Raw genomic sequence first — 5,654 nt, 5'->3', positions numbered from 1 at the left:
GGGGGAGAGATGGGGCGCAAAAGGCCCGGGGCCGGCTTGGTTATGGTTTTGGGAAGCCCATAGAAATGGGGAGTGGGGGTTTTTGAGGACTCTAAACCCTGTTTTAATTCGCCTCTTTCAGGCGACAGGGGAAAGGGAAAGCAGAAATTTGCTTTTTCAGGGGGGTTGGGGCCGGGAAGCATGTAGAGGCGTTATCCAATAGGCCCGGGGCCCCTTCTGGGTTTAAGAGGAAACGGCGGGACCACCACCGAGTTGCCCTTGTCAGAAGGCAAATAGTGACACCTCCCGGGGGAAGGTTTTTAAAGGGGCCTCACGGTAACCCCCGGGGAATGAAGGGTTAGGATGGAAGGGGAGATTCGAGGGGGCCGGGGTGAAAAACACCAGAAGAAAAAGAGAATCAGGCAAAGAGTTCCTGTGAGGGAAAATTAAACGGTCAAAGGAGGAAAAAAATGGGGTTTTGGAGGGGAAGGGGGGTGAGGGCCCGGGGGGCAAAGGGAAAAACCGGCCAAAGGGGTTGTAGTGGGGGGGGGTCAAGGACAGGGAAGGGTATTTTTGGTTGGGCAGTGTCGGGGAGGGAGAACGGGGGAAAAAAACGGGGGGCAGTTCCCGGGTGGAGAGTTTTTTTGGGGGAGAAAACGGCCATTTTTGGGGGGGGACTCTCTCCGTTTTTCCCTTTTTCACCCCCCTCAACTGCAGGCTGATCTTTCGCCAGGGGCCCCTCTCCGTGCAACCGGCCATACTAGCCCTCCTTCCTTCTCGGGGTGAAACCCCCTATGCTGTTTTCCCTTTGCCTCCTTTGATAACCGTAACCCCTTTTGGGGAAAAAATTTTTCCCGTTTTAACCCCGCGTCGTCTCAACAAAGTTTCGCTTTTTCCAAACACACAATAAACCCCCCTTTTTCCATCATTGGGAAACCAATGGCCATCAGTGGGCTGGGGCAAACAGCGGATTTTTCTTTTCCCTTTCCCCCGATGTCCCTCCCCCAGACTGGTGGGGAATTTTTCCCTTTTCAAAACGTTGCCCAATTTTTAAAATTGAACGCGTTAAATTTTCCTGCTTATAGTTTTTCTTTCTTCCCCTAAAAATTTTCCGGGCCCTTCTAACCCTATGCCCGGCCCCCCGCGCATAGTCCGCCCCGGCCTCCGACCTGATGTACCTTCCCCCTGCTTCCTTCGTCGTCCTCACCGGGCCCCCTGGGTTTCCCCCCTTTTCCCCTCCTCTCCCCTCTTTTATACCCCCCCCCTCTCCCTTTCCCCCTTCAACCTAAATGGGAAACCCTGTGGATTTCGAAACTGTAGTCTCACTTTCAATAAATCTAGTTTTTTTTATTGTGGGGTTTTTTCAATATATAAATAAAATATTTTAATATTTTATATATATATATTATTTTAAAATATTTTTAAAAAAAATACACCACACACACACACCAAAATATAATATATAATATATATATTATAATATAATTATATATATTTTTATTAATATGTATATATTATTATATAAAATATATTTTATATATATATATATAATATTGTATATATTTTATTATATATTATATTTATATAATCTTAATTTATATTATTATATTAAATATATATATATATAATTAATTTTAACACACCACCCAGGTTTGTGTGTATATAATAAAATTTATAAAATATCATTTTATATATATATATAAATATATATTATATTATATTATATATATAAAAAATTTTCCCTTTTACAACATATACACACTGACTGAAACCCCTCACTAATCATTTCCCACACAACCCCCACACACCACAATATAATTTATATATATAAAATATTTTTAAAAAATATATATTTTATATTAATATATTTTATATATTAAAATATATTGAAAACCCTATTCACGTTAACCAAAAGTAACAAGGTTTTGAAAGAGAAAAAAAACCCCAACATTTTGATCCTCCCTGCAGCAGTAATTTGGTGAAACAGGCCCTGGTTTCAGCACCCGGATCAGCGAAAATCGAGGTGACTCCCCCCCATGGCTTCCAACGCCAAAGGGGGGACATGCAATGGGAAAAGGGGAAAAAACCGAACTAGAAGGAACCAGAAGTTGTCCAGGGGCATAAAAATACAAAAGGAAAAAAATGGAAAAAAATCGCGACGGGGGGGAAAAATTTTCCCCCACTGCAAAGGGGGATTTAAAAATATCCAAGTTATAACCCCTGTTTTCTTTGAAGTTGTATTTTTGAAAAGAAAATATGATCGAAAACCGGGCAAATACAAACCGGGGTTTCTGGAAAAATATTAACATCATTTATACCCTTTTTTAAAAATTATATATATATATATTTATATTATTTATATAATATATATTTTTTATATGTTGTGGGGGTGTGTTTTTTATGTACATATATATCTTTTCTATATAATATTTATATATTATATAAAATATATATAATATATATATATATATAAATATATATATTTTAAAATATATATATGTACCACACACACACACCAAACACACCCCCAAAACACACACACCAAACACCCCACACAACATTATATATATATAATTTTATATTATATATAATTTATTATAATATATATATATAATATACATATATAAAAAAATTATTATATATATATTTTAATATATTTCCATTATATTTTATACACACAAAAACACCCACCACACCCCACACACACCACACACAAACCCTATATTATAATATTTTAAAATATATATATATTTTAAAATATAAATTTTTATATATAAATATAATTTTATATATCTATTATAAAATATATATTTTAATTATTATTTTATGTATATATATAAAAATTATATTTATATTTCCAAAATATATATATATATTAAAATAAAATTATTAATATATAATTAAAATATACCTATTATAATATAAAAAAAAATATAAAAATTTATATTAATTATATATATATATATAAATCTAAAATTTTTATATATTTATATAAAATTATATATTACATATTATAATAAATATATTATTATTATTATAATATTATATATATTCCGTTTTATATTTTAAAATATATATATGTATGTGTGTGTGTGTGGTTTTTTTGTGCGTATGGGTATTTTGTGGGGTGGTGTGTGGAATATTTATATTTATTTTATATATTATATATATTAATTATATATATATATAAATATTTTTTTTTATAATGGGTTTAATATTTTTTAATTTTAAAATATTTTATATTAAAATATATATTATAAAATTTTAGAAAATGTACAAACACACCCCAAAATACACCAAAAAAGAAAAGCACAAACTATATTTTATATTATTTTAAAATAAAATATATATAAAATTATATAATATTATATATATATATTATATATTAAAAATTATATAATAAATTATATATATATTTTATATATTTTAAAATATATATATAATTTTTTTTTATATATACAAACACACCCCACACACACCCACACCCACACACACACACACACACCACACACCACAAACATATAAATATATATCAAAATATATAAAATTTATTTTAAAAAAATTTTTTTTTTATTTTAATATATACAACACCCACACCAAAAACCCCACACCCACACACACCAACAACAAAACCACACACAACATATATATATATTAATAGTTAATATATATATATATTTTAATATATATATTTTATTAGTATATAAAATTAATTTTATAATATATTAATATATAATATATTATAATTAAAATAAATATATTATATATAATATATAAAAATATTATATATATATTATATATATTAATATATATTTTTTAATTAATATATAATTAATGTGTGTGTGTATGTTGCTTTCGCCTATGTACATATATATGAAAAAATTTATATTATTTTATATTTTTCCCATATATATGTAAAAATATGTGGGTTGCATGTTTTTATGTGTATATATATATATATTAATTTTATAAAATAAAAATAAAAATTTTTATAATAATTATATAATATATAAAATATATATATATTTTAATGTAATAATAATAAAATAAAAAATTATTTTATATTTTATTATTATTTTTTATAATAATAAAAAAGAAAAAAGAATAAAAAAAAAAACAATGAAAATAATAATAAATAATAATAAAAATCTAAAATTTATACAATTTTTTAAAACAAGTATGTTTTTTTATTATGTATAAAATAATATATATATAAAATATATTATATTTATAATAAATCTATATTTTTTTTTTATTTATATATATATATATAAAATATAATAATATATATATAAATTATATATTATTATATATATAAATTTCGTATAGTGTATAATATATATATAAATATATATATAGTTTTTTATAATATTATATTTAAATATATTATTATTAAAATTTTTATTATATAATATATTATATATATAAAATATATATTATATATAATTAATTTTTAAAGCTAAAATGGGAAAAAAGATCATGGTATCAATTCCAAAAAATGACAAGTAAACATTTTCATAAAAATAGTGATGGGGTAATAATAAAACATTGGAAATTTTAAAAGGGCCAAAAACAAAAGTAAGAGTATAAAATTTAAATCAAAAATGATAGTAATTAAAAACAAAATTTACAGCTTTACAACAACAAAAGCAATAATTTAAAGATGAAAAAAAAATAAGGGTATTAATAAAAAACAATAATAAAGATTATGATAATGGGTAAAACATTTTTTTATAATGAAATTATTATCATTTTATTGTTATTTTTATTTTTTTCAAATTATTTTCCTTTCCCTTTTTAATCTTTTTATCATTTTTAGTTTCATTTTGTATCTTGTTTTTCATCAAAACACTTGGTATTAAACATTATTTTTATTATTATTATTATTATTATTATTATCATTATTATTATTATCATTATTATTATTATCATTATTATCATTATTATCATTATTTGCAATTATAAAAAGTAAAGTTTCAAGTCATCCATCTAGAAAAGATGATTGATCTTCTTGTCCATGATCTTATATTCATACCCTGTGTTGTTAAGAAGCTGGATAAGTGCCATACAGAATAAAAGAGGGGAAAAAGAGTCACCCTGGAAGATTCCGCATCTGATTCGCATGTTGTCTGAAATAAGAGAACCGTTTACGTGCTTGAAGTAAGATTTGTCTCCCATAATGTTTCGAAGAAAGTTGATTAAGACAGGAGAGACTTTAAGGATTTTAAGATCAAAGAGTGTAGGACACTGTCAAAGGTTTTTTTATAGTCGATCCAAGCAGTACTTAGATGTCTGTGTTTAGTATGAGCATTTTCGAGAATCATTTCATTTATGAGCAGTTGATCTTTACATCCGTATGATCCTCTACAACACCCTTTTTTGTTCGTTGGGAAAAATATTTTGTTCTTCCATGTGTTTGTAGGTTCTTTCAGTTAAGATTGAAATAAGTAATTTATAGGAGGTTGTTAAGCATGTAATGGGTCTGTAGTTTTTTGGGTTATCTGTTTCGTTACTTTTGGCCAAGAGATAAGTAGTCCCTTGACATAACCATTTAGATGTTAAGTTAGGCTCTATCATAATTGAGTTAAAATTAGATGCTAATTTGGTAATTTGGTATTATTATTATTATTATTGTTCTTGTTATTATTATTATTATTATCATTATTATTATTATT

The sequence above is a fragment of the Penaeus monodon genome, chromosome 1 (assembly GCF_015228065.2).
Source record: "Penaeus monodon isolate SGIC_2016 chromosome 1, NSTDA_Pmon_1, whole genome shotgun sequence".
Taxonomy (NCBI): Eukaryota; Metazoa; Arthropoda; class Malacostraca; order Decapoda; family Penaeidae; genus Penaeus; species Penaeus monodon.
The sequence above is the reverse complement of the archived record's forward strand: the minus strand, read 5'-3'. Positions refer to the sequence as shown.